Source organism: Triturus cristatus, chromosome 3_1 (assembly GCF_964204655.1).
Source record: "Triturus cristatus chromosome 3_1, aTriCri1.1, whole genome shotgun sequence".
Taxonomy (NCBI): domain Eukaryota; kingdom Metazoa; phylum Chordata; class Amphibia; order Caudata; family Salamandridae; genus Triturus; species Triturus cristatus.
The window spans coordinates 927442525-927453231 of NC_140583.1; the positions used below are offsets into that span (position 1 = coordinate 927442525).

Below are 10707 nucleotides of genomic sequence, written 5' to 3' on the forward strand. Positions count from 1 at the left end.
ACCATACGGCCGATGAATTGAAATGGCAAGTGATTGATACCGCCTCCTTACCAGAAAGAGGGGGCGATTTAACCAACATGCTACAACGTATAGAATGTAGATGGATAGACAGGGTCAATTCGATAGCAGAAGGCCTGAATTCCGCTGAAGAATGGAGAGGCTATGTCACCACCTTACAGTAAAAACATAAGCTCCATCTATCCAATACATGCAGAATGTACGTGGCACCTGTATGCTGCATTTCCACACGGCAGCACACCATAGGGTCATGCGTAGTACATCTGGCACACATATGTTCCAAGTATCAGAGTAAATTGGGGTTATGATAACTTCTTCAACATCTTTTTCTTCCCTATATCTTATCTAAGTTGTTCTAGATTTGAATATTTAGAATGTGAGCATGATTTCTTCAGTTGAGGACGTATGACAGACAATGCATATTATATCTATGGTCACAGTATCTTGAATACCCTGTTTTTCAGCAGAACCACTATCACAGTGCCATAATCATTTCGACTGTAATCTGTCTTTCACTACCTGGGAGGACTCATATTCTAACACGAAGAATTCCTTTATTCGAGGTCATATGACATACATTGCGCCCATGCCGTAGGTCGGACCGGTCTTATTCTATTTAATTCATTTCATTTCTAACAATAGTAATAGTTGTTACTTTATTCACTACATAAACAGTTGTAATGTGTAGCGGTATTCTACATCACGGGACACAGTCTTTCCTCGGTTTCCATTAACGCGACACTCCGATTCCCAATAGGACGACTTCTCCGCGTTCTGCACGCTACGTGCGAATTGGCAGGCCGGGGTGGCTGCTACTCCTGTATATAACGAAGCGGATGACTATTGCTCGCCGTTATTACACCAAAAGCGCATTGCACGCTCATTCATCTGCAGTATATCCAGGTCGCTGCATTGACATGGAGATTGAACTCTAATTGTAAGTACAAATATGCACTCTCTAACAATGGCCCTTGACTTACTCACTTGCCTCCCAATCAGCCCTTACCGACCCGCCTTTCTCTCCGTAGCCATTCACTATCTATCCCAGATCCCTAAAACGCCAAGAAGAGATAAGGGGAATCTAATTGCTACGGCTGTAGCAACGTATCTGAGGAGCTGTTGTTGCCCTGTTTTTTCTATCCAAAGAGCCGGCCGTCATCATGTGAGGTAAACTGTCATTTTGGTTTCTCCCGGGACTGATCGCATTGTTCACAGTCTACCATTGTATTTCGTTGAGATTACAACCATGTTGGTTAATACTTAACCAGTCCTTTGTCCTCCATTATTACTGTAGAACCCGGCTGGGTCCTCACGTGAGTTTTTTATTTCACTTCTCACGAAAGCACTTCACTTTGGCTGCACCCTTTACATTCAGGTACTTTCCCTCAGCTTAGCCTTTTCATTTTAGTTTCTCGCATTGGTGCCGGCACACGGGCCTCATGCTCATTCTCATTAATTTATTGTAGATGTCCCAGTATCCCCAGTCCTGAAGAGACCCCGCATTCACAGGAGGGTCGAAACACCGTCGACAATCACATAGAACAGACCACAATTCAGCCTGTATCATTGCATACACAAACTGTTTAAGAATTTGTATTAATATGGTCGTTCTGTCTTTTCTTATTTATGGAAACCTATTTTTCTAAAAAAGCACTATTGTCTTGTACAGTCACTTTTGGGTTCCATTTTTCACTTGGGGACACTATGCACCAAAAAACCTTTTTACGGTTAAAATATTTTGTATGTGTATGATTTAAAAGAAATGTACACAGCATTCATTGCTGTGTATGAAATACAGTATTGATTCAACTGTGTAGAGTTCTCATGCTTGTCCTTTGACATTACAGAGTCCTTTACAAAATTTCTGCCATTGTGCGTATATATTGCCTAAATCATTGTGTATTATCCACTGGAACCATTGTTCTTCTATATCTAAATTCAATAAAGTGGCAGGGTGGGCACCCGCGGTGAGTGGAAACCTAATAAGCGGGGTGGGCACCCGCCAACGAGCGCACGATGAGGGGTGGGCACCCGCTACAATTCTCGGCAGAAAAGCGGGGAATCCCACGCCGGGGTTCCTGCGCTAATTATTGCAGCTCAGCGCTGCTGGGGTCCCAAAGGAAGCGCTCCTAGCGCTGTAAATAAAATAAAAGCGCTTCCAGGCGCTTAGGGGTGCCAGTAAGCACAAAGTCCAGCAAAGTTCTCCCCTGCATGCAGCAGGGCAGGGGTGGGGGGCAAGGCTGGACCCAAAGCCAGCTCACTGGGCCTCCAGGCAGGGAGGTAGTCCAAGTGGCGGTCCTCTGGTCCAGCAGCAGCAGCAGGCCCCCCTCAATTTAGGATCAGCAAGAGAACCGTTTCTGTGGGGACACAGCCCCATTTTTATACATGGCTTTCCTTTGTCTCAAGGTGCAGGGAAGGGGCGAACCAGTTACAACTGGTTCCTGAGCACTTTGTTTTGCTCAGCCCCTCTCCCTATTCAGAGTGCAGGCCAGGGTCATCAGTCGCACCACAGGGGGCGGAGCCAGCATTGTGTGGGGAAAACCCAGCCCTATTCAGGACCCAGGTGTACTCCTCCCACCCATCTAGCTGCTGATCTCCCTATTCACCACTGGGTGACTCCTCCTGACTCTGGGGATTCCCTAGCCCGTCACCTGACCTCAGCCAGCCAATCACGCGACAGGCAGTCACTACACATTTATGCCAGCATCCAGAAGTGGCACTTTCATACTAGCTACATGCACGCCGCACACATCATCGCGCAGTATTTCATCACACGAATCTGTACATACCAGACTCGACCCTGCACACCCCACGCATCAGGAACTACCAGGGACACATACATTCCCCATGCATTCCTATGGGAGGGCAGGCCTATCTCACCACATGCACTCAGAGTGCGCACGCACTTTACTCTGGGACACAGGGAAAGTGCGCAGAAACCAAAAACCACTATCACCAAGTCATCAATAAAAGCAAAAAAGTTCAGGGGTGAACCTGCCAGAAGGGCCAAGTCCAACACTCCGGCAATGGGTAGGTGGCATTTTTCCACATGTATAATGCATATGTATACATTCAACACGTGCAGTTGAAATGTCCTCAAAGGCATCTATAGATATGGAAATCCATTGCCCATCACTGCAAGACTGCCACACCGTGGGCCAGGCAGTCAACTTGTAATACAGTGGTCTAAAGACCACCAACGCTGTGGGCTACTGGCGGCTGTGGGCATGGTTTTCAGGCTGGCAAACAACCAAATTTATAATTAGGCACATAGTCACCTAGCATTTCAGTCTCTAAATGCCAAGTTTTAAAAGTTGTAAAAGAGCTAGGTAAAATAATTCTCTTTTCTCACCTGCTTGACAGCTCAGTATTCAATAATTAATGAGATTTGGTTTTGAATGTCTCACTAAACATCCACTACAGCCTGTACCCCATGTTCAATGGTTTAATCTATGTTATCTCTGTATGTAAAGTACTGCAGTACTTCATAAAAACAAATGCTTTTCTTGATGGGCACTTGGATTAAGATATTACGTGTCCATCATATTTGCTTTAAGGAGCTCAGTGCTTTCTGGATCAAACTGAGTTCGATACTCAATTTCAGGAAATAGTTTTAACACATGCTTTCATGTTGATGCAAGTCCTAAACTAGCTCAAATTATTGATTTGGACTTCCTGATAAGCTAGAAGAATTGAATTTGCCACAAGCTTCATAAGATCCAATTCCCATGTGTGAGACTATATTTAAACTGAAACAACTAAGCTTTTTACTTAGACTTCTCTGCTGCAGTCTCTTCCCATGCATCCTTTATGTCTGTCTTTTTTAACTTTGTTACATATGAAGTGAAGTATCGAGCTACAGCAATAGAACTGTCTGATACAAACTGAATATCCATATTGGCATTCCACATGAACAGGATTTAAAATCATTGACAAATCTTGAAGCCTCACTTCTGAGAATGTATGTGTTTTTTTAGGTGATTTCCTAGTAACAGTGTATCTGACTGCTGACATAAAACAGTTTACTCTTCGTTTGGATATTACAGGCCTAGCAAATTCAAAACAGCACTTAGGGGTCTATTTACTAAGGGGCTCATTATGATGTCGGTGGGACTGACACCAATGGCACGTCAGTGTCGGTCCCATCGACATCTGAAGAAGCGGTCAGACCGCCGCATTACAATGTGGTTGGTCCCACTGCATGTCTGAGATAAAGACTGCTGTGGTCCAGACAGGCTTAATGAGCCCTTCAGGCCTGCGGTCAGATTGGAATTCCTACAATGAGGGCAGTGCCTGCTCAGGCACCGCCGTATGGATTACAATGGTCCTTCCCAATGGCCTTTCAATGGCAATCTAACCGACATTAAAAAGCTGTTGAAACAGGCCTTTCGGGGCCCCTAGCAGGACCCCGTCCCTCTGCGACCTCTGCTTTGAAGCTGCCTCCACAAACATCCATGCCCAATGTGGCAGGCATCGTGAGGCCCCTTTTCCGGGTCACAGCACAAGCCTCAATGCCAAAAAGGCATGCTTCTGACAGTGTCCATGGTGGTCGGATCCTAATTAGGCGGTCAGGACTGACGACTACCTGTTAGACAGTCCCTTACCGCAACAATGCCAGTCAGACGCTCGTCTGACCGGCACCGTAATTAGGACCTACATTTTAGTGCCATATCTGCATCACTAAAGTGATGCAAATTAGTGCAAATCTTTTTTTACTCAATTACTTTCCAGCGCTAAATTTGTTTAGCGCTGGAAAATCACTCGAAAGTAGCGCATATCAGTGCATAGCACTGCTATGCATTACCTAGCGACAAGGGGCGTACCGTGGGTGGTGCATAGACATTCCCTTGCAACCACCCAAGGTTTCTGACACTAAGCCATATTTACTTAAAAAAGTACACATGGTTTAGCATCAGAAAATAGCTCCCATTTCAAATAGGTGCTATGAAGGAGAAATGCTTTCAATTCTCCTTTCATTTCCAATTGTGCATGTGTGCTGCACTATACAGCACACATACAAAGTAGGAAATGGTTGAAAGTAAGTCTAAGCAAAGTATTTGTACTGGAAGGGAATTCTTCCACTTCAAAACCTATGCTAGACTCATGGAGACACCCTTGCACTATGGTGCAAAGGTGTGTCCGTGGCCCACCGTAGCACATTTTGGTGCTGGATCCAGGGAGAGGGGAGGAGAGTGCCATATTTCTGCAAATATGGAGCTTTTCTGCTCTTTCCTTCTCACAAGGTGCAGCATTTGCAGCTGCTGCATTGCGCTGCATCAAACTAGTAAATCTGGACCTGACTGTAGTATATCCCTTTTGCTCTGTATCTCCATCACCAATATATGTCCCATTTTTGGAACTGAAAATGCAAGACTTGTTTCCTAAAAGTTCTGTTCTGGGACTCATATAGACTGTCACAAGTAACATATTGCTCAATGAATGATAACAGTCAGTATCTTGACCAAACCGTGGTGCATCTTTCATCCACAATAAAATATGTCCTAAGTATGTCTTAAGTCTGTCTTAAGTCTGTCTTAAAGCAAAATCCTAACTCTACTACTACTAAATGCCTTCTGTGAATACCAAAAGTAGTAAGTTTAGGATTTTGTCTCAGATTAGTTCTGTGAATCGTCACCATTGTGTATGTGATTATTTGAGACCTATTCTTCATTCAAGACATTTCAATAATCATGATGTACACATTTGTATCTAAATTCTTATAAAAATACATCTGTAAAAATACACATCTACAAATTGCACATCTAACTAGAAAATGCACATCTATAAAAATTCTAGAAAATTCACATCTAGAAAATTCACATCCATACTAATTCCTGTGTCAACTATAAACTATTATGTAACTGTTTAACCACATTTAAATATTAATGAATCAACATTTTAAGAGTGTCCATTAAAATAGTCAGGCAAATATTTTTCTTGAATGGGAATGACATTTGCAGACTATGGGCCCGATTCACAGAACTAACTTAAGACAAAATCCTAAACGTACTACTTTTGGTATTCACAGAAGTTAGGATTTTGTCTTAAGTTTGTCTTAAGACAAACTTAAGACAGACTTAAGACAAACTTAAGACAGACTTAAGACAGACTTAAGACAAACCTAAGACAAAATCCTAACTTAAGTCTGTCTTAAGTCTGTCTTAACTTTGTCTTAAGTCTGTCTTAAGTGTGTCTTAAGTCTGTCTTAAGACAAAATCCTAACTTCTGTGAATACCAAAAGTAGTAAGTTTAGGATTTTGTCTTAAGATAGTTCTGTGAATCGGGCCCCTAGATCAGCCAGAGCAACCTCATTACATTGAGGCCGAATACCACATCATCCATCAATAAAGCCATGAAATTTTACAGTGTTACATTCGGTAAGATCTTTGATTTGCTGTGACAGATCCTGATAGTATTTAACTTTACTCTCAAATGCTAATTCAAGGGAATTTTGTGAGTTTTCATAACAAATTGAAACATCAGTCACTACAGCTGTACCATTTTTGGTAAACACTTCATCTGGTTTTTGTAGTTCACCTTGATTATTCTTTACATGAGGTTCCCTATATGCCATCCATCCATACCTTTTTGCTCCATCAATGAGCAATTCCAACATTTTGTTCTATGTTTTTACCCTTATTTCCTTGGTTTTGGGACATACACCTGAAATATGTGAAATTGTTTCGCCAAACTTCTTTGCAGTATCTACATGTAGCAAATGTACGATTTCTTCCCCTAGTGATGGTTTCTCTTGTTTACAAGACATTTGCTCTCAACATCAGCGCAGCTATGTACTGATTTTCTTAAATTTTGTAATGCTTGCTGATCCAGAAATTTGAGGTTGGATTACTTGCTAAGTATATTATACTATCACCTTGGACAGGGAGATTTGCCTATTTCTCAAATTCTTCTTTTCTCCAATCATATGTTGCTAACAAATTCAAATCATAAATCAGAAACTTACTATCTAAAATGTTGAGTTTGTGTGTTTTGATGATGTTTTCAATTTTGTCATTGATTACTTCTCCTGCATACAGGAATGAGTGAGCTATGTACAGATCTGGAGCTGCCCTGAGATATATTAAACTATTGACTTTGTTTAGACCAATTGTTGTACATAGTTTTGGTATACTGAGGCCCCCAAAGGATCTTTTTGAGTATAGGAGACCACCACATGTGTATGCAGGTAGCTGTAGAAAAAGTTTGACATACGTTTTTATTGTTTGATCCAGAATATTGAAAATTTAGCTTCTGTTCCAGTCATTTCCAATTTAAATGACAGTTTTGGGATCAAGTACTGACACAAATGTTCTATTTTCTGTGTGGGCTTAAGTGGTAGATTACCAAGTTTTTGAGCCCAATTAACAAGAACCTCATTGATTTTGTTGTTGCTTGTATGGTCAGTGTGTGGATCAAAGTTAAATCTGAGATATCTCTCACTTTCTCCTGGATGAATGTTTTCAATGTTTTGTTTTTCAAATTGCCATGGTTTACAGCTGCTAATCAGGATTTTACCTTTATGGTGACATATATAAAATCCATGTGTCTTTTTCACATTAAGTTTAAATCCTGTTGTTTTACAGAATTTTTCTATGATTTTCAGATTTGTTCCCAGGTGTTGCTGAGTACTGCGTTGTCATCGGCAAAAGCTAGAGCGGTGATTTGCGCAATGAGGCCATCAGATCCAAATGAGAAGCCCTTGCCGTCTTTCTGAAGATCACAGATCAGAGGATCCATGACAATGTTAAATAGCAGTGGTGATAAAGAGTCACCTTGTTTAACCCCAGATTTCATTGTTATTTCAGGAGTTGTTTCGCTGTTCTTACCATTAAAAAATGTTGTTGAGTCAGTGTATAAGTATTTTATTATGTCTCTGATGTATGATGGAACTATGTGCCTTGCAAGATTCTGTAAAATGTGACCATGGCTGACAGAGTCAAAGGCTTTTGAGATATCTATGAACACTGCTGCTAATGAGTTTATGTTCTTTCGTCCCCCTTTTATGATATTTTGCAGAAGAGTCAGATTTTCGAGACAACCTCTCACCTTCATTAAGCCTTTTTGTCTCGTATTCAATTCAACAAAAAATGTAAGTCTTTTAAGGGAGTCATAGTTACTCCCGCCGTTTACTCGTGCTTCATTGAATTTCTTTAGGGGTGGGCGTAATTTGGATAAGGGACCTACGCGGAGAGGCACGGAGATGGAACCAATCTCTGCACTCTCTGCATAGCTCCATTATGCGCCGCACGCCTCCTGCTCGCCTCCCGCCTGCAGTATTAAAAAACATTAAAAAGCATTATAAATACAATTTTAAATAACCTTACCTTATCGGCGGCGTCCCCGGGCTTCCATCCGTCTCCATCGCGTCTTCCTTTGCCACCGGAACCGTGATGCTTTCCAAGGCTCGGCCCCTTCTCATGGGGCAAACCCATTCCAGGGTGCCCTGCCCTTTACAAAGAAAAGAGAACTCTGCCGGGGGCTCCCGCCGGCTTCTCCAGGATTGTTTGTGTTACCGCACTGGATGCCGTGAGGGCGCTCGTTTCCGCCACTCTGGGTTCGGGGATCTGAACCCTACTCGCTTTCGATCAGCCAAGGGCAACAGAGGCAATTGCCTGTCCCTACCGAACGGTGCTCGCCCATCTCCTAGGACCGACTGACCCATTTTCAACTGTTGTTCAAATGGAACCCTTCTCTACTTCGGCCTTCAAAGTTCTCGTTTGAATATTTGCTACTACCACCAAGATCTGCACCTGCGGCGGCTCCATCCAGGCCCTCCCCCCGGGCTTCCATGTGCACCGCAGCGGCCCTCCTACTCATCGCGGCTTAGCCCCATGACTCTCAGTGCTGGTGACAGCAGGGTATGGGAGACGGAAAAGCTTCTGCCAGGAGGGCTGTAACACCCTCCGCCAGAGCAGAGGGACACCTGCTACCCGAAGCCTTCCCAGCCAACTCGGAGCCAGTCGCGGGGTACCGCCGTGGAGGAAATGCACCCTGCTGGGGCAGGTAGGGCCCAGGCGCCGATCCTGAAGAGGGGATCCTGAACTCCTAGGCCACTGACCTTCCCGCCGTGTTGAATCCTCTGGGCGGACTGCACGGACCCCACCCGTTTATCTCTCAACTGTTTCACGAACCTCTTGAGCTCTCTCTTCAAAGTTCTTTTCAACTTTCCCTTATGGTACTTGTTGGCTATCGGTCTTGCGCCCGTATTCAGCCTTAGATGGATTTTACCACCCGCTTTGGGCTGCATTCCCAAGCAACCCTATTCTGAGAAGGCCGGATCTCAGCATGCCGGGGGCCACCACCGGCCTAACACCGTCCGTAGGGTGAGCCTCATTCAGAATGACTTGGGCCTGTGAGCGACGCCCGGGAGTCGGTCTTCTGTACGCCACATTTCCAATGCCCGCCGCCGGGGATTCGGTGCTGGGCTCTTCCCTCTTCACTCACCGTTACTGGGTGAACCCTGGTTAGTTTCTTTTCCTCTGCTTAGTAATATGCTTAAATTCAGTGGATCGCCAAGTCTGATCTGAGGTCATAGTCAGAAAAATGCAGAAGCGTTGGGTGGAGCCAGGGATGGCTGGCCCCTGCCAGAGCAGGGGCCTGGCATCCTGGCAGTGTGTGCCCTCTTTTCCCAGATCAGATCTGGAGGGGGTTCCCCCTTACCGGGAAGTCAGCCGCAGAGGTGGGCACCTGAGGCAAGTGTGCGCGGGCAGCCGATAAGACACCACAGACAGCCACATTCAGCACGCACACAGGTGCCCCAGGACGGGCCATGGCAGACCGGTCACTGGCACCCCTTCCCCTCTGATGCGGGAAGCGGGACTAGGACTGCCGGTGGCATACCTCCGCGACAGGATCCGGTGAGGGACCCTGCCACGGGTGATCGAACGGTCTGACCTTGTGGGGGTACAAAAGGAATCGGAGCTAACCCTGCGACGGCCCCAGGTGATTGACAATCAAGCAACCCTCAGACAGGTGTAGCCCCGGGAGGAACCCATGGCTGCAAGGTGCTTCGAAGTGTCGATGATCAATGCTTCCTGCAGTTCACACTAATTCTCACAGCTGTCTGTGTTCTTCATTGACGTGCGAGCCGAGTGATCCACCACCAAGAGTCACAGGTAACTTTTTGAAAACATTTGCCCACCTGCAGGCGCAGGAGAGCCGGGAGGAAAGTGACGCCATCCGTCCACCACCAATGCAGCGAGACAGCCCGGGCGCCCCGTTCAAGGCATCCCCTCTGGGAGTCAGACTGAACAGTTGGGAGAAAAAAAGCATTACCAGTAATCCTGGGCAGAGTTCGCATACTAGCGCTACACAGAATTCTGCGAAGTCTCAAAAAAACTCCACGAGCTTCGTGAAGTTCCGCGAGCATGCAGAGTTGCTTCTTCTGCCTTTTTGCGAGGCCTTTTTTCCTGTTCGGGTACACGTATTGCATGTTTGGGGACGCATTTTGCATGCTCGTTTAATATCGCACAAACTTACCCATGCGGTCGCCAATGAGCGCGGCCATCTTGTTCTTCACTTTTTGCTATGGTTCTGGGGCCTGGTTTCCTATCCTCCCTGTATCTTTTCAATCCTTTTTTCTAGAAACTTTTTTATGATCTATTATATGTATTATCTATCCCTCTCTATTCCTGATTCTATATTTTGCGTTTTTTCTAACTTTTGTGTGTTTTGTACTGCGTTTTTCAC

At 44.7% G+C, this 10707-nt stretch overlaps 1 non-coding gene across 1 annotated transcript; it reads right to left on the reverse strand.

Moving 5' to 3' along the window:
• Nucleotides 1-9976: 9976 nt before the first annotated feature.
• Nucleotides 9977-10129, reverse strand: LOC146861289 (5.8S ribosomal RNA). The gene has a single exon (XR_014979459.1). It is a non-coding gene; the product is annotated as a 5.8S ribosomal RNA (ribosomal RNA).
• Between the last annotated feature and the right edge of the window lie 578 nt (nucleotides 10130-10707).